The 20298-nt window shown below is 38.8% G+C and overlaps 1 pseudogene; it reads right to left on the reverse strand.

Annotated features, from left to right (window-relative positions):
- Window positions 1-9108: 9108 nt before the first annotated feature.
- On the reverse strand, window positions 9109-11228 carry LOC100670292 (sentrin-specific protease 6-like; annotated as a pseudogene).
- Window positions 11229-20298: the final 9070 nt, after the last annotated feature.

Genomic DNA, 20298 nt, shown 5'->3' on the forward strand with positions numbered 1-20298 from the left:
TGTGGGGGGGGGTGGGGTGGGGTGGGTGTTCCTATCTCATTCACCTCAAGCTCAGTTTGAGAGGGATCACTCAGAGAGCTCTAAATGCATTTCCTGTGCTTGGGTAACACAGAGAACTGTGCCTGGCTCATGTCTGTAACAGTAGGATACAGGTGGTTGTGTGTGAGAACTGGCCACCATTCCTAGAGCTTGTTGGGACAAAGGATGGATGAGTGTTTCCCATGGTGGGCCATGTGGGAGAACATCTTATTCAGAGTTGGGTGGGTGAGGGGTTTTCTATAGTGAGAGTCCGAATTAAGTGGGTCACTGTAGAGCCAGGAGCTCAGGAGGGGCAATAGCCCCTGGATCACGGGAGCAGAAATGGAGGTTCCTAGTGAAGGCATCCTCCAAGAACCACATGAGAGCCTCTGTGAATAAAAGTCAAGTGCTAAACACCCTCCCTAGAAGGTCTCCTAACCAGATGACAGTGGCACCTGCCACTGTACAGGCCCTTTCCTCTAATCATCTCTTCCTCTGACCCTAACCCTGGAGAGTTCTAGATCTTGCTTACCAAGATGGTGGAAGACAAGAAGTAGGATTGAGCCAGGAAAGAGAGGAGGACCCTGCTCTTCTTCTATCAATGCAAGTAGCCTGCTCAGGCCCCAGCTAAGGGGAGGAGAGAAGATACCAGCTAAAGTCATATTTTGAGTTTTGGTTATCACACAGAATAGTTTAAATTACCAAATTAGAATGTTGTATGAATGGTAATGACCAAGGGATTGCTTATAAGTGTCAATGAGACAAAAAAGAGGGAGAAAATATTTTCTTAATCTGAAAATTTTTTATAGGAAGGAGAATAAGAATAAAAACCATATTTTGATCACATTGAGTTTGTTCAATATGCCAGTTCTAGTTAGCCTGGCCATCCAAGGGATCTGGAAATGTCTGTGTCCCTGATGAGAGGCCTGGTGGGAAGTGGAGTCAAGAGGCAACAGTATTCTGGTACTATAAGATTGGAGGCAAATGGCTGAGTCCAAAGACATTAGTAATGAAAACTAGCTAGTCATCCCTCCCACCAAAATGAAAAATAAATGTGCGGTGCAATGAATTGCTTTTGCGTGGCCTATCTTGCCATGGTCTTCTAACTCCCACCCAAATGATTGAACAGAACTGTGCAGATAGGATAATTGTGGCCCACCAAAGGGATTGGTCAGTTTTGCCAACCCGCTGGGCTTGAGGCGAGCCATCCCATAGGTGAGAGAGAGAAGATTCCACCACCACGAAGGAAGAAGAGCCAGGAGCGAAAGAACACGCCCTTTGGACCGAGATCATTGCACTGAGAAAAAAAATCCTAGAAAAAGGAGACACAGAGAGAGCTTGAGAAGTGGTGGCAGAGAAACAAGGGCAGGAGACAGCATGGTGGGAATACCGGCTCACAGAGCACAAAAGCTGAGTGCCTTTGGGCAGGAGGTTTGCTGAAGGAATAGAGTGCCTCTGGGCACTTACTGGCAGAGCTAAAAGAGCTTTGTAACACTTGCCCATGCAGGGCAGAGGCCGAAGGCCAGGGAGAGGTGTTCCTTTGAACACAGCTGGGAAAAGGTTGTCCTGATGGAAGAGCTGTATCCTGAACGTTACTTCCCTAATAAACCCCATAATCATGAGAATTGTCTGTGAGTTCTGTGTCACCACTGCAACAAATTATCGAACCTGGCAGAAAAGTAGAGAGTGCTGTGAGAGGGACAGTTGGTGTCAGAATTGGGAAAGCTGGCAGAGAGAGGAGGCATGTCTGACCTCTGCTTCAGAGGAATCAGCCTTGGGCTGTTGATCTTGATTCTCCTTCCCCCTTGTGACATTAGAGGAGATCAGACACCACCCCCACACCATGCTTACAAAATGTGACCAAAATATTGACTTGAGCAGTGTGGGAAGACCAGACCAGTTGCTCTGTAGAGATTACCTGTGGATTCAGGTTCCTTTTCCTAACCTCTGCTTCCTTGTGTACCATACTGCTGTTGCTATCTTGAGCAGGAGAAGGGGTTGGATGGAGTGAAATATTGAGAGTTTATTGGAGAGACTGAGTTACCTAGGAAACACTGGTGGCGTAGAGCTACGGCTGCTAACAAAAAGGTCTACAGTTCAAACCCACCAGGCACTCCTTGGAAACCTTATGGGACAGTTTTACTCTGTCCTACAGGGTTGCTATGAGTCGGAATCAACTTGACGGCAATGGGTTTGGTTTTTTTTTTTTTTGCGTTGCCTAAAAACACAGGTTAAGTTATTAGGCCAAACTAAGGTTATTGTATTGGACTAAATTTTAGTTTTTCCATGCTAAATAATTGGTGTTGTTGGTGGTGATAGTAACAGTGGTACAATGAGTGGTTGTCAAAAATGTCAGAACAAGATAGACAGCAAAAAAAATTGGAGCACAGTGTGAGTGAATTTTTGACTTTTTTTCATTTCTGGTCTATTTTTCTTATATTGTTCCATTTAAAGAGCAAGATAACCTGGGCAGCTGATGTGGTACAAACTCAATGCTTATTTCTTTCAGTTTTTTTAGGACAGTATTAGGGACCCTACACTACTGTGTCTCCTGGGCCAGAGGAGAAAGTATCTGGTGTATGAGAGACGAGAGACTGCATTGGAGGAAAGTGGAGGAGAAGTCATAGAAAGCTTGTATTTTTATACTAATAGTCAAAGGTAGCTAATGGTTCCTTTGAATTAGCTCTGTTTCAACTGAGTCAAGGACCAAAGGTGTTTAGCATTTGCCATCATGTATGTTTTTTCAAAATTAGAAAGACAGAGACAGAAAGAGATTGAGTAATTACTAGAGGGAAAATAGTTTTCTTTGTTTTTATTTCCAGAATGAAGTGAAGGTATTGGAGATATGAAAACATATGTGGTATTGTTAAGTCATTCTTGTTTAACACTTTTATTTTCACAGCTGAAAAAAACAGGATCGAAAAACCGCATTCCACAAAAAACACGAGAGTGCTGAACTTCTAGATTTCCTGAGAGAACCACAGGGATTCAAACACTCTGAATGACCTTAGAAGTTCAAGCTACCTTGTAGATGGCTGCAGGATGGCAGAATGTCTATACAAGTCACGGATATGGATTCTTTTAAGAAATCAATCACTTTGGTGGTCAGACTGTATTACAACAGACAAGGCATGACCTTTCTCCTGGTTAGCCTATTTATTTCTTCCTCTTGTGTTTATTAAAGAGTCTATTTTCAAGATGAGGAGAGTAACAGAAGCATATTATTTAGGCCTAATAAATGGTTGATAGCATGAATATTTTTCTAGAATACTTTTATGGTTTTTAACTTTGAGGCCTATTATTATTTAAGAAAAAAAGGAAGAAAGAGGAAGAGAAAGGAAAAAAATTACTATGAGCTTCTTGGGACATCGTGATCTTGCATCAGTCTATCGAAAAGGCCATTAAGGTTTTTAGTTAGCTGAGGAGATGGTGTAAGGATTGGTACGTTACTGATTTCTGCAACTGAATACCGGATGCAGGATTTGTAACAGTAAAATGCACCTATTAGACAGTATGGGAGAATTATTATACATTCAAGGGTTGATTCCGCTTAGGTATTGGACATAATGAAATTTTTTTCAAAGAAAGGTATTCAAAAGGATAGATACTACTCTATAGATGGAATGGCAGCTCACCCGTGGCAGATGTGACCACAGAGTAAATCACTGGATTCTTTAGGCTACATACAGAGATCATTTTCCTTACCGAACATACACGCTTTGCAAGTGTTAATGACTTTATCTCATATAGTTAAGTTGAGTGAGCACCCTTAATGAGTTCAAACAAACAAAAACAAAAAACATTCTTCCTCAGCATGCTAATGGGTATGGTATATTTTTTGGAGGTTACTTTAACTGGAGGGTTTATATTAACATTTAATGTGCCAAATTATTCTCTGAAATAAGGATAACATGGTGTTTCTTGAGTCAGGAATTCACGAGTGACTTTAAATCTCATTTAAAGAGCTAAGATCATTTTCATTGCAAATCCTGATTTTTCTTGAGACTGATCCTGTACAACATGCTCTGTTATCCAGCAGCTGCTTATTTCAGCCTGACTTTTCTACTTACTTTTTTCCTAGGAAACCCTGGTGGCATAGTGGTTAAGTGCTACGACTGCTAACCAAAGCTCAGCGGTTTGAATCTGCCAGGTGCTCCTTGGAATCTCTGTGGTGCAGTTCTTACTCTGTCCTATAGGGTCGCTATGAGTCGGAATTGACTCAATGGTGCTGGGTTTTACTTTTTTCTCCATGACATCCTTAGGAAACCTGTTGAGATTTCTGAAAGAAAAAGAGGCTCAGAGATCCAGCTACCAAAACCACAGCCTCGAATAGGATCAGATGAGGTCAGTGGGAGGTAGGACTTGAAAAAACTATGGTGACCCTGCCCACTCCCAGGAGTCTTGGATTTTGAACTGAGCGGGATTAAGTAGCCTTGGGAGGACAGAGCTAGTACTCCCAGGGAGACACAGCAGCATGACTCAGCTCCTCTGTTATCCTGAAAGAAATGTGAGAGCTGTTGTGGTTTTATATTTGAGGTTTTGTTTCATACATTTTGGGGGTAAAGCAAGGCTAGGATTGGTCTGAGTTCTGCACAGTTAAAAGCGCGAACTATGTGTTAAACTATGTGTTAGTATCGCCTTAAATTTAAAAAGGGGATCTTTTCAAATCTTTGAGCAAAGGGCAGATAGCCATCAATCTTCCCAGGTGTTAATAACATACAATATTTTTATTGCAGAATATATTTAAACATACACATAGCTTGTATGCTAAAAATAATATATATGGCATATTATTTATAAAGAAGACAATTAAAAGCTTCTACATTCTCACCTCAATTCATAACATACAAGAAGGCTACCAAAAGTGCTGTGATCTTAATGCTTGAATTGTGGTGTGGCTCCAAAAGAGTGGACTAACCAAACATGGATGTCTTGATGGAAGTCCAGCCAGTGATGGGGAACTTAAACCCGAACGTGGGATGAGGTTTTCCTTGGGAGTGGAGATTAGGTATATAGATAATGAACACAAGGAAAAGATTATCCATTTAATTAACATTTCTTATCCTTTTCAAAGAAAATAGGGCTTTTTTAAAACAAAAAATGTTAATTGGCTCAAAAACATTTTTATAATATATAATAATTAGTTATATATTCCTTCCCCCATCTTCCTCTTACCCTCTCTCACTCCCGGTGATTATTCACCCCCTCTAACAACAACCATTGTAAATTTCTTATATACTCTTGCTGTGGCGGAGTGTGTTTCCAAAGATGGTCACAATATTCTCTCTTAACCCAGCTGCTCTTTCGCAATGTGACCTTGCCGCTCCCCCATCAGTCTGGGCTGGTTATTATTCTAAGCTCTTTACAGGAATTAAACCTTTACAATGGCCACATGAGGAGGTACTATTATCATCTCCATTTCACTAATGACACAGGCAAGATTACAAGCCGAAACGGGAACAACATCCATAATGCAGGAATTATGGGAGATACAGTTGGTTATTATTGTTAGTACTTTAAATATTTTTATTTCTATTCTAATTTTGTATTTTTCATCTTTTCATTTTACGTTTTTTCTAATTCTCAAGCATATTGTTTTCACTGTTCCAAAAATACATTTCCCAGTCCTCTTTTATCTTACAGTTTTATATTATTTACTTTTCTTTTTTAATCCTCAATTCTGTTTCTAAATCTCAATCCTGCATAATTTCACATTTTAATTTGTAAACTCACATTTTAGAAAATTGTATCTCTTTTTAGTTATTTATTTTGATATACTTTTCACCCCAAATCTCATCTCTTATTATTTTCAACTCAATATTTAATCCTTATTCGGCTTTTAGTTTTTTTTTTTTTCTTTTTTACCTTTATTCTTGTGGTACCCTATTCTTAATATTTTTAAAAGCTATTAACTTTTTTCATGGTGAGAGTTCTTGATAATACCCCTCATTTGTGTCGCCGACTAGTAATGTCATCTTGTACCCAGACTTGGCTCCAGAAACCTGTAAGCTTCTACCTGAATGAGCTTAGCTTGTAGGATCTGGGACAAAGTTCTGCACCTGAACTGCACCTGAATTTGTACTTTAAGTACTTGGTCCCACATTTTGAGATCCATTATCTTCCCTATATTATAGCCTACAGACTAAGTGTTCAGTTTTGGAATGTGACCAGTGCCAGCCATTGAAGAAAAAACAGCGATGCAGTGACTTCACTGTGGTGTTTTTTAATATCATACAACTGTGAGAGAAGTTAGAACATTTACTTCTCCATGTCCACAGTTTTAGGCTTTTTATTATTGTTCCTGCTGACAGGGAAAAAGGTTGGTCGGTTAGGATTGGTCTTGCTATTGAATTCCTTGACTCATACAATATGGGTTTTTCTTAGCATTTCCCACCACAGTCAAAGTGCACTCTGTGTTCTGGACACATGTGTTTCTCTTTTGATGATTACTTAATTTTTATTTATTCTTCATACCCCCCTGACTGAGTTCATCAGTGGTTGCTGATTAGTGGGACTGATGTCAAGCTGAAAGAGGCAATTCTAGGAGTGATTACAGTGGGTCCTATCTCTGTCAGCCTTTCCATTAGAGCCAGATGCAGGAACACTAATGAAGACTTGAGCTACATTTCCTCCCTGGTGACCAGCAGCATAGATCATTTAATGTTAAATCTTCTCCGTTCATATCATCTCACGATGAATACTTTGGAGTAAATATCAAGAGATATATCCCTTATTTTCGTCTTTGGAAAAAAGAGCAAACCAGAGCCAATATTACCCATGGTTAGATTAATGAGGCAATTAGTAGGCTGAGAGGAAAAGGTGAACTAAAGACACCTTAAAATATATTGGTTACTTGTTGTTATTAAAAATTCATGGCAATAGCTTTAAGGAGAGATTTCTCCTCTTATTTCCTATCAAGTTTTGATACCTTAAAAATGGTTTGATCCACATAGTATCCTGAGAAAATATAGAAATCACCTTTTACTTGCTTTGACAGAGACTGCTAGACAGCAAACGTTGTTGAGTGCCATCGAGTCAATTTTGACTCATAGTGACCCTATATGACAGAATATAACTGCCGTATAGAGTTTTCCAGGCTGTAATTTTTGATGGAGGAGATTGCCAGGTCCTCTCTCCCGTGGAGCCATTGTGCACCACCAGGGCTCCTAGGTAACAAATAAAACAATACAAAATGAAACAATCCAAGAACAGTAACAACAAAACTAGTCTAGTTATTACTTGACATATAGAACAAAATTAGAAGTGTTCACCTGCGATTTTATTAAATTTAAATCCTAACTCCTCCTCAGTGTTAAATAAAAACCTGGTAAAATAAAACTCTGTGGAAAGCTCCATCAAACTGAATAATAAGAATAGATTTTGAAATATAATTACTTGAGGTACGATTTTGCAAAGTGAGACAGCGGAAGTTCAGATTCCTGTGCACTGGTGACGTGTTTATATTTCTCAGATTTACAACAGAAGGTCAACTGCCCTGAATTTTATATACTGGACTGCTTTCCTATACCTATTTTCTACAGTTGATTTAAGAGTTCAAGATAAGGTATTTGTAGAAGGTCTCAAGCATCTTTAATTAGTGTGTTACAATCTTTTTCAATTTCTTTATGTTCATTAATGCTGGTCTTACCTAAATAGGGTCCATCCTTTTGTTTTTTAAAGGAAAAAATTATAGACCTGTTAGTGTGTAATTTAACAAATTCCTTTAAAAATACAGGTATTGTCCCTGGTGAATTGCAAATTTGATTTCTTATGTTAATATCCAAGGAGCCCTGGTGGGGCAGTAGTTAAATGCTCTGCTGCTAACCTAAAGGTTGGTGGTTCTAGCCCACCAACCACTCCTCCGGAGAAAGATGTGGCAGCCTGCTTCTTTAAAGATTACAGCCTTGGGAAACCAATGGGGCAGTTCTACTCTGTCTTATAATCTGCTATGAGTTGGAATCAACTTGACGGCAACGGGTTTGTTTTTGTTTAATTGCATTATTGGAGCTCAGGTGATGCAATGGTTAAGAGCTCAGCTGCTAACCAAAAAGGCCAGCAGTCCAAATTCACTAGCTGCTCCTTGGAAAACCTATGGGGCAGTTCTACTCTGTCCTATAGGGTCACTATGAGTTGGAATCTACTCAATGGCAATAGGTTATTCCATTATTTACTATTACCATACTCTTCATCACCTTGAAGAAAAATGTCTTCACAGTAGTGTGAAATTATTTGCAATTTTGAAATTGTAGAAAAGAATTTGTTGGCCTTTAATTTTTGGCGAGTACTTGATTATGGCCAAAACTGAATTGATATATCTCCCAGTTATTCATGCTTATAATAAATTGTATCTTAAATATTGTGACAATAGTTGGGGCTATTAGTAATCATTTTTTTATTAATCAGATAACAATTCCTTCTTTTTTTTTGAAAGAACTACTGCCTTTGTGTAGAAGAGGGGGATAGAGTTCTGATTCTTTTTTTAAATTTGTATTATAATATCTTAATATGTACTTTGAATCAGCTAGAAGTACACATGGGGTCAACATGAGTAGGAATTGACTTGATGGCACCTAACAGCAACAACATACCTCTTTATCCACAGAAAATAGTAAGTATGTCCTTCCATATGATGATGATGGTGGTGGTGGTGACATGATTTTTTTTTCTTTTTGGCACTTAGAGTATTTATTGATTTAAATGAGTATAATCATACTTTTATACTTCAACAAATTATTACCTAATCTAGGGTAGTAACAATTTTCTTAAAGGCTCAGAATACTATAAGAATAAGGTAATATACTAGCATTTATTGAACACTTAGCATGTGCCAGAAATTTTCTTAGAACCTGACATGTATTATGTCTTTTAATTCTTATACTTCTCACCAGAGCCCTTTGAGATAGATAATATTATTATTTCCTTTTTAAAAATGAGGAAACACAGGTAGTAACAGATTAAATAACTCCCCAAATGTCACACAGTAAATGGCAGTGTTGGAATTAAAAACCCAGGAAGTTCGACACCAGAAAACAAAGATATATAATATGACAGGAAGTTAAAGATTTGCTAATAGGTTAGTAAAAGACAAACTTATTTCAAGTAAAAATCTGTAATAACATCATTTAAAATTTCTTCATTTAGGCCATGCAGTTCCTCATTAGTAACAGATGCCTCCCTTAGCTGTAGATGGTGGATATACTATTAATTTTTTACAGGACCAATGAAGACAATGTGACTCTCTCCAGTTTCTTCCTCATCATCAAAAAACTAGGATTCTGGTTTGTTTTGAATTTGTATTTTAAATTAGCAGGACACATTTTAAATTTTGTTTCTTTTGCACATACCTTTCTTTGATGATTTCTTTATAGTCTTGTACAGACAACATATCTGCTATTGGCTTCTTCATGGGAAATCTTTGCAGAAAAATTAGAGACATTTTTCGTAATACTAATGTTAGCAATAATAATTTGAATTACGGTATTTGCTTGAAGATCAAGACCACTTTCAAAAACTAAAAGTAATACATTATTCCCCCAGATTCATTAATTTATTCTTTTACAATCATTCCAAACTTTATCCTTGCAGTTGGATTCTCAGACTGGTACCATCTGTCGAAACACTACTGGTGATTTTTAGACATTACACCATTCACATTTAGTTAGATCAGGGATATCTAAAATAATTTCTACAGGATTGTTTTCCAGTTCTTCTAGCTGTATCTTGATGAAATCTAAACAAGAAATCATAGGCTCTGTTAATTGCTAGAGGAGTGTTCCTACTGGTAATCTTTGACAGTTCAGAATGACATGGTCAAAGGAACTTTGGCAGCTTAAAGATATAAGATCAACTAAAATTTGTTGAGAAATCCCTCTATGTTTTAGAGGTATGTCAGTAGTAGAATTACCAAACTGGTCTTTCTTTCTTTTCTTGGTAATGTAACTGTGTTTAACTCTGAATCTGCTGGAATGCTTCTTATTTCATATTCTACTTTGCGAGTATTTTCATTTAGTGCTGCTTCTACTTTTCCAGTGGATGATGTTAGAGAAGAACATGCCGAACTAGCAGGTTCAGGAGATAGCTTCTTTTCTATTAGTCCTGTCATCATCATCATCGTCATCACTGGACAAGATGATTAGAACATCTAGGTCTGACAGGCTGGTTTTCCTTTCTTTCAAGTTTATATTTTTATTTATTTCAGGTTTATTTTTGCTCCAAGGTAAAATGTCTTTACCATTAGTATGTAAGTAATTCTACTAACATTACAATTCACAATAATATCAATTGGAGCCTTTCCCACACTGTTGCCACAAAATTTCCTGATTGTTAACCCTATGTTTTGTGATTTCTGTCCTTATTCTTAATAATGGTTGGATTCATTGAAAGTTACAGCTTCATTGCAATTTCTTTGCAAATTCTTAGGAAAATTAATACCACACCTTTGTTACTTGGTCTGATTTTCTTTTCCACATTTTCAGCAGTATTCGTGCTATTCAGAACCTGTGAATGGGGGAGGTTAACATTTTTTTGAAGCAAGAGACAGAAGGGAAGTAGACTGATACATACTACCGTGACGTTTCTGTTGTACTTTCCTCTCAGTTTCAGGCTCCAGCTGTGATTCACACTTCTTTTTCTTCATTACACCATGGGCACGATTTACTCTTACAGGATTAATTTCAATTGTTTGTACATGAGGTGGGTATTTTCACTGGGCTGTTGTTTTTACTACTGATATTTGTGTATTAATATGATGCAGTTCAAGAAAGTATTGGTGCATTTTGTGTATATTCACTCAATTTCTTATTGTTATTCAACTTGTTAAGTCCAATTGTATAGTCTTTCAAAGCCTGAAAACTTTCAGCCTTGTTTAGTGTTACACACGTCTTCAAAATGAAATCATTAGAGTTAGTAAGGGCAGTTTCAGATGGATGATTTAACTTCCAGGGAAGTAATCTCGGCCCCTCTTATCAGCGCCACCTTCCTCCTCCCACGCAGTCTCCTCCTTAATCCATGGCTGAAGTAGGACATCGGCTGCAGGGTGCGAGTTTCGGACTGGGCTGTGTGGTGAGCGGAGCTCCCTCATCCATGTGGGCCTGCACCAGACAGTCTAGGTGCTCCAAGCCTGTACGAGGTGGGCCAGTAGCTAGGCCCACGGCCTGGGCATCTCTGGGGAAATTCATGTGGCAGCATGGCGAAGTCACCTCCTGGTTCATAACTCTTGAAACACCACCCACACGGGCCACCTGAGAAGCTTACCCACTGTGGAAGGGATGGTGGAAAGCAGACATGCCAAGCTCAGGCATCCAGGTCTCTGTGACTATTAGGCGCCCACAGGCTCTTCTGCTCTTTGTGAAGACTGGCTTCCCACTTCTCACAGGTGCAGTGCATCAGCTGGGCCGTTGCACTGCCCATCTGCATAGGGGTAAGCATTGATGTCACTAGGATTGGTGTCACCCAGTGCAGTAACTCATGTTGTCACCCTCTCCGTGAACCTCTTCCTGTACCAGACCACACAGAATCATGTTTTTTTTTGTTCTAATGTTGCTCATAAATTGTAATTCCTGTATATCACTCCTTCTTTTTCTTTAATTACTTCACTCTCCTCTCAAAAAAGTTATTAATATAGGTTCACAAATACTAATTACCACAATACCAAACAATACTGTAGCTAAAACACCAGAAAATATGAGAAAATCATCAAGTCTAAAAATATCAAAAGCAACCTGAAAACAGTGCTTGTAACACATGCAGATGAAACCATGTGATTCAAAGCATCATTGTAATTGGGTAAGAATGACATCTCTGACCAGAGCACATTAGAAGGTTCAAAAGTGAATTAGCATAGAGCCTTGTAGGTGGGCTTACAAAAAAATACTTTTGTTGTTATAACTAACTACAGGGGTACTTTTATAGATGGTCATTTTGGTGTCACCCCTGTTGACAGTGTCACTCAGTGTGGTCTGCACTCCCTCCCCACACACCTCTAGTGATGCCACTGGGGATAAGTCTCCTCTGCCACAGATTGCTAGGCTTTATAGTAAGTGATATCACTAGCAAGGCGGCCCCGCTGATGTGTAACAGTGAAAGAGGTTTCTCTACTGTGTTGGTGAAAGTCATGTCTGATTATAAGGCAGAAGGAAATATCAAATAACAAAGGGCTCTATAAGCAGTGATGGAATACATAATGTTCACCCCCAACCCTGAGTATTACAGACATAACTAATCCATCACAGCACTATTACTTGTTGAGGATGGACATGGTTGGTAATGCTTTTCAGGCAGCTCCTGACTATCAGTTGGAGTTGAGCCTCCACACAAAGTCTATCCACCATATATGACATCAATAACTCCTTACGTAACTGTTTTTGTAAACAAACTTGTATATGTGAAGCAACTTGAAAATAAACTCCCCCCCAAAACAACAAAAAAACCCATTGCCTCGAGTCGATTCCAACTCATAGCAACCCTATGGGACAGAGTAGAATTGCCCCATAGAGTTTCCAAGGAGCACCTGGTGGATTCAAACTGCTGACCTTTTGGTTAGCAGCTGTAGCACTTAACTACTATGCCACCAGGGTTTCTGAGCTTGAAAATATTTCAGTGTAATTTCAAATTAAAATCAATGGAGATATGGAACAAGAGCAGAGGGAGTAGAAATATGAGTAGTAGGTTTAAGCAACTGTGGCTTTTGGTGTACATGACCTTTGGATCAGACCCTTCAGGGTGAAGAAGTTATGGATCAGTGGAGGAAAAAAGGGAGAAAAAGAGAGACAGGTCAGGGCATTAGCAAAGACAATAAGATCAGTGTTGCTAAAATATCAAGGAATGAAAATGTGCGTGGCCCTAGCCTTCCTTTCTCTGTACTGTCCTTCCACGAGGAATGCCATTATCCTCCCTGCACTTTATCCCCACACTGTCTCCCCTCAACCAAATCCCACTGTCAGAAAAAGATCTGACAAACTCATTTATACTAAAGGACACATGATTGAGAAGGCCTAATGAAAAATATTTCCCTGAGCTATTTTGAATATTTGTTAGAAACAAAGCCTTAAGCTTAAGTTAACAAAGTAGAATTTCACAACTAGTGAATGTAGGAGCAGGGCAAGGGCAGGAGATACTCTAGGGAAACAGAAGCCTTCCTCGAGTCTGAAATCAAAATAGAGAGGCAAATGCTGAATAATGACACAAATAGAAATACTTTTGGTGAAGACAATTTATTCTGTCTACAGGGCCCAATGCTTTTTTTTTTAATAGCTTTAAACTCATTGCCATCGAGTTGATTCTGACTCATAGTGACCCTATAGGACAGAGTAGAACTGCCCCATAGGGTCTCCAAGGTCGTGAATCTTTACAGAAGCAGACTGCCACGTCTTTCTTCCAAGGGATGGCTGATGGGTTCAAAATGCTGATCTTTCAGTTAGTACCTGAGTGCTTAACCACTGCACCACCAGAGCTCCTTTAAATGGATTTATCGTTGTTGTTAAGTGCTGCTGAGTTGGTTCCAACTCAAAGCAACCCTATGAGCAACAGAACAAAACATTACCCGGTCCTGTGCTATCCTCATAATTGTTGCTATATTTGAGCCCATATTTGCAGCCACTGTGTCAATCCTTCCCGATGATGGTCTTCTTTTTTGCTGAGCCTCTCCTTTACCAAGCATGATGCCTTTCTCCAGGGACTGGTCCCTCCTGATAATATGTCCAAAGTATGTGAGACAAAGCCTTGCCTGTACTTCTTCCAAGACAGGGTTGTTAGTTCTTCTGACAGTCGATGGTATATTCAGTATTCTTCGCCAACACCATAATTCAAATGCATCAATTCTTCTTCGGTCTTTATTATTCACTGTCCAGCTTTTGCATACACACGAGGTGATTGAAAATATGATGGCTTGGGTCGGGAGCACCTTAGTCCTCAAAGTGACATCTTTGCTTTTTAATACTTTAAAGAGGTCTTTTGTAGCAGATTGGCCCAATGCAACGCATCATTTGATTTCTTGACTGCTACTTCCGTGGGTATTGCTTGTAGATCGAAGTAAAATGAAATCCTTGACGATTTCATTCTTTTCTCTGTTTATTATGATGTTGCTTATTGGTCCAGTCGTGAGGATTTTTGTTTTGTTTATGTTGAGCGGTAACCCACCCTGAAGGCTGTGGTCTTTGATCTTCATCAGTAAGTGCTTCAAGTCCTCTTCACTTTCAGCAAGCAAGGTTGTGTCAAATGCATATCGCAGGCTGTTAATGAGTCTTCCTCTAATCCTGATGCCCTGTTCTTCTTCAGATAGTCCAGCTTCTCAGATTATTTGCTCAGCATACAGATTCAATAGGTATGGTGAAAAGATACAATGCTGACACACACCTTTCCTGATTTTAAGCCATGAAATATCCTCTTGTTCTTTTTGAATGACTGCATCTTGGTATATGCACAGGTTCCTCATGAACACAATTAAGTGTTCTGGAATTCCCATTCTTTGAAATGTTATCCATAATTTGTTAGGATTCACACAGTCGAATGCTTTGCATAGTCGATAAATTGCAGGTAAACATCTTTTTGATAGTCTCTGCTTTCAGCCAGGATCCATCTGACATCAGCAACGATATCCCTTGCTTCACATCCTCTTCTAAATCTGACTAGAATTTCTGGCAGTTCTCTGTTCACGTACTACTGTACCTGTTAGTAGTCACTCTTTATTCATTTAGCTTAATGTTTTCAAGTTTCATGTTATTACATGCAGCAGTATAATATTCCTTTTTATTACCAAATTAGTATTTCATTGTATGGATATACTGCATTTTCTTAATCCATTTATCACATTGGCTGTTATGAATAATGCTGCTACAAACATTTGTGTACAAGTTTGTGGACATATGTTTTTAATTCTCTTGGAATTAAAATACCTAGGAGTGGAATTGCTAAGTCCTGTGGTTACCCTATTTAACCTTTTGAGAAGCTGCCAGACTATTTTCCAAAATGGCTGCATCATTTCATATTCCCACCAGAAATGTATGAGGATTTTAGTTTCTCCACATCCTCACCAACACTTGTTATTATCTGTCTTTTTGATTATAGTTATCCTAGTAGATGAGAGGTGGTTTCTCATTATGACCTTGATTGGCATTTCCTTGATGGCTTGCCAAACTCTTTCTGCACCTTCCTTCTTCAGCCGCAAGATGAACGTAGTTCTAATGATTCTAACTACGTCTTATATACTTTGGACATGTTATCAGTAAGGACCAATCCCTGAAGAAGGACATCATGTTTGGTAGAGGGTCATCAAAAAAGAGGAAGACCCTCGACAAGATGATTTGACACAGAGGCTGCAACAATGGGCTCGAGCATAACAATGACTGTAAGGATGGTGCAGGACCAGACAGTGTTTTATTCTGTTGTGCATATAGCCTCTATGAGTCAGAACTGACTATATGTTTTTGTCAAGTGAAATTCCTCCTTTTTTTCCTTTTCCAGTGAAGCATCAACAGAGATTCACATAATCATTGAAACTTTCCTTTTAAACGATACCGATCCTGTTCCTGACTTAGAGGGCCGATGCTTAACATGCAATCAGGTTAAAGACAGGAGTACTGCCCCCAAATGAAAATTAACTTTGTGTGTGAGAGCAGACGTCAATGAATAATAAAAAAAAAAAAATCCATGAATAGAAACTAAAAATTTCAGTTCTGCTCCACATTACCCTTAAATCTTAGTATATTACTGAATGGCCTGCTACTGTATTTTCAAAAGTGTAGGAGACAGGTGGCAGTCCTAACAATCTTGTAGGAACTGAGAGATTGAATAGTCTATTCCGTTTCCTTAGATCCTCAGATATGACTTCACCGTGTCCTTATGCCTGAAATCTTTGCAGAGACTAACTGCTCTTAAGTACTTTGATGGTTTAGCTTCGAGTTGATTTTGACCCATGGTGACCAGTTGTGTATTAGAGTAGAACTCTCCTCCACAGAGTTTTCAATGGATTGGACCTTTCAAAAGTAGACATGAGGCATTTCTTCCAGGGCGCCTCTGGTTGGACTAGACCCTCCAACCTTTTGCTTAGCGGCCAAGTGCATTAACTGTTGTACCACCCAGGGACTTCTTAAAGACTTTAGACAAGTCATTATTGTATCAATTACTTTTTTTTAATCATCATTATTACATTACAGTAAGTTTTATACATTTTGTGTGTTATGTCATTCATCATATTAAATCTTAATAGCTATCCTAGCAAGTGTGTAAACTCCACAAGGGCAAAGATCTTTGTTTTGTTCACTCATGTATCCTAATTCCCTAGACAATGCTTGGCACATAGTAAGTGTTCAACAAGTATTTGTTGAACGGATAAAGAATTGAGTGCTTCCTATATCTGGTGCATAATAAATGCTTAGTAAAAGCAGTTATTTTTAAGTATATGTTACAGTGAATCCTGCACTTAATTTTCCCAACAATCAAGAGAAGTAATGTTATTATATTCATTTTACAGATGAGGAAACGAAGAGCTTGGAGAGTTAAGTAATTTGCTGAAGGTTACACCCAGTACTGGAAGTGTCTTCTGAGCTTACGCCCACGTTCATGGTGCTCCTCTGCCTTTGCTATTGAAGAATAAACAATCGAAGCCCCATGCCCTTTTATCATTGCCTAGCAGCCCCCAGAACTGCTGAATGTTATGATTCAAACAGAAGAGTGCCATTGTGTATGAGCCACCCTCTCCTTGCTCTGCAGCAGACAGTCCTTTGAAGTGAAGAGAACAGATATTCATGGACTAGAAAAAAGGAAACTTCCCAGACTGCTTGAACTTCATATGAAAAGTTGTCAGTTAGTGTTATCGATCCACCCCACATGTAGCAGCTGGTTAAGAGTTTGTTTTAACTTGCTTTTCTCCTGACGCCTGTTAAGTTTTGTTACACTAAAGCCTCAGTATTGAAAGACTGCTTAAACTCAACCCAATTCTTCTGATATGTTCCTTTAAGAATTTATATCAATGCTTCTTTCAAATGATAATAGCTATTCTCAAGGGATGAAAAGAGTAACTTACTGTGTCAGTTTATCCCAGGAGGAAAAAACAAACACTTTTTTTTTTGAATTAGGAAAAACATGAAAACAAAAATCCGTGCTGACTTGTAATTTAGCGTTTCTTGGAGCTAATTCTATGCTAATAAGTCTTAATGACTAATTATAGCCAAGAAAAATACGTGATATATACAGATTTGAAAGAAATTAGGCCAGACATTTAAAAAATATATGAGGCTACAGGCAAATGAGGTTTTTGATAAAAATCGAGAGCAGTTTTTGCCACAAATGCTGATTGGTATGGAAGCATTACTGAAAATTTCTAGGTTAGTGAAAAGCTTTTTTAAATACTGAAGTTTTTTTTTTTTTTTTTTAAATAATGTGTTATTGAGTTTTTGATGGAAGTTTACACAGCAAGTTAGGTTTCCATTTGGCAATTTCTGTATAAATTGTTCAGTGACATTAATGTCAACATTCTCTTTAGTTGTGTTCTGTTTGTTCCCTTTCCAGCACTCTAGTTTCCCTGCCTCCTTATCTTCTCATCTTTGATTCTGAGAAATTTTGAACTTTTGGTCTCATCCTGATGATTTTTAAGTAGGGAATGGATCTCATGAGGCTAGATAGGCTTGATTCTAGGTTTAAAGAGTGTCTCAGGGAATCTTCTGTTCTCTACTCTTACGGTTTGCCTGAATTTTTTTTTTTTTTTAAATGAGAATTTGAGTTCTGCTCCATATTTTTCTTCTATTCTATTGAGCACCTACTATTGTGGTCCTGGTCAGAAAGGTCAGTGGTGGTAGCCAGGCACCACCTAGATTTTCTGGTCTCAAGGTAGATGAAGTTGTGGCTCTGGTAGACTTATTTCTTCTCTATGCTTTTGGTTGCCTACTTACTGTTTCGCTCCTGACAAGTCAAGACCCATAGCTGTGTCTTGGCCACTTGCAGGCTTTTAAGACCCTAGATAGTACTCATTTCACTAGAATGCAGATCATGATTTTTGTGAACTATGTTATGCCAATTGACTGAGTTGTCCCACAAGACTATGGCCCTAAGCCTTCAAGTTCAGAAACGCAATGTTGGAAGGCATTTGGCTATGTCTGAGGAATATCCACATCTCTGTATTCAATGAATATATGTGCCTGCACCCATATATTTGTATTTACATGTACCCATAGATATTTCTGGAAACCCTGGTGGTGTAGCCATCAAGTGCTATGGCTGCTAACCAAAGGGTCAGCAGTTCGAATCCACCAGGCGCTCCTTGGAAACTCTATGGGGCAGTTCTACTCTGTCCTGTAGGGTCGCTATGAGTCAGAATCGACTCGACAGCACTGGGTTTGGTTTTTTTTTTTTATAGATACTTCTAAGGGCCCTGGTGGTGCAGTGGTTAAGCACGTGGCTGCTAACCAAAAGGCCAGCAGTTCAAACTCATCAGCATCTCCACAGGAGAAAGATGTGGCAGTCTGCTTCCATAAAGATTACTGCCTTGGAAACCCTAGGGGCAGTTCTGCTGTGTCCTACAGGGTCGCTATGAGTTGGAATCAACTTGACAGCAATGGATATAGATACCTCTATCTGTTCTCACCTATGTGTGCATCTGTATCTATGTGTATTCCAATTTACTTATATCCATCCATATGTGCTCAAACACTCATTACTCTGGTTGTGCTGAGCTCACTACATCCTCAATTAGTGCCACTTTTCCCATCACTGAAAATAATTAGTCTCTATGTATAAAGCATACTCCCCCCTCCCCGCCCCGCTTCCTGATAACCACAAAATGAACATTGGTTTCTCTATATCTATTCTTGTCTTATAAAAGAGGGATCATACAATATTAGTCCTTATATGTTTGACTTATTTCACTAAGCATTATGCCCTCGAGGTCCATCCATGTTATAATATGTTTCACGGATTCATCATTGTTCTTTATGGTTGGGTAGTATTCCATTGTCTATATGTACCACAGTTTGCTTATCCATTCATCCTTTGATGGATACTTCAGTTGTTTCCATTTATTTGCTATTGTGAATAAAGCAGCAATGAACATAGGTCTGCATATGTCTGTTTGTGTCAGCAGTTCAAATCCACCAGCTGCTATTTGGAAACCCTATGGGGCAGTTCTACTCTGTTCTATAGGGTGTCTGTGAGTCAGAATCTACTTAACGGCAACGGGTTTGGTTTTTGGGTTTTAGGGTATATATCACTCTGTGGAAACCCTATGTGGCAGTTCTACTCTGTCCTATAGGCTTGGTATGAGTCAGAATTTACTCAACAGCAACAGGTTTGGCTTAAGGGTACATACCTAGGGGTGGGATTGCTGGATCATAGGGTAGTTCTATTTCTAGTTTTTTGAGAAAGCGCCATACCGTTTTCTATAGTGTTGGTGTTGTTAGGTGCCCTTGAGTTGGTTCTGACTCATTCTATGTACAACAGAACGAAACACTGCATGGTCCTGCACCATCATCACAATTGTTATGCTTGAGCCCATTGCTGCAGCCACTGTGTCAGTCCATCTCATTGAGTGTCTTCCTCTTTTTCACTGACCCTCTACTTTACTAAGCATGATGTCCTTCTCCAGGAGCTGATAACTTGTCCAAAGTATGTGAGACATAGTCTTGCCATCCTTGCTTCTAACGAGCATTCTGGCTGTACTTCTTCCAAGACAGATTTGTTCATTCTTTTGGCAGTCCATGGTATATTCAATGTTCTTTGCCAACAGTTTTTTCCATAGTGGTCGTGCCAATTTACAGTCCCACCAGCAATGGATAAGTGTTCCAATCTCCCCACAACCTCGCCAACATTTGTTATCTGTTTTTCTAATCAGTGCCATTTTATCCGGGTCAGGATGAGATCTCTTTGCGGCTTAGGTTTGCATCTCTCTAATGGCTAATGATCGTGAACATCTTTTCATATGTTTGTTGGCTGCTTGGATGTCCTCTTTGGTGAATGTTCTGTTCATGTACTCTGCCCATTTTGTGATTGGGTTGTTTGCCTTTTTGTCATTAAGTTGTTGCAGTTTTTTACAGATTTTAGAGATTAGACCCTTATTGGCTGAAGATTTTTTTCCCAGTCTGTAGGTTATCTATTTACTCTTTTAGTAAAGTGTTTCGATGAACATAAATTTTTAATTTGTAAAAGGTCTTATTTACCTATTTTGTCTTCTATTTGTGCATTTGTTGTAATGTTTGTTATACCAATTTTACAAAAGATTAGTTTCCTTAGTGTTCCTATGTTGTCTTCCAAGAATTTTATGGTTTTAGATCTAACATTTAGGTCTTTGATCCA

The sequence above is a fragment of the Loxodonta africana genome, chromosome 1, assembly GCF_030014295.1.
Source record: "Loxodonta africana isolate mLoxAfr1 chromosome 1, mLoxAfr1.hap2, whole genome shotgun sequence".
Taxonomy (NCBI): Eukaryota; Metazoa; Chordata; class Mammalia; order Proboscidea; family Elephantidae; genus Loxodonta; species Loxodonta africana.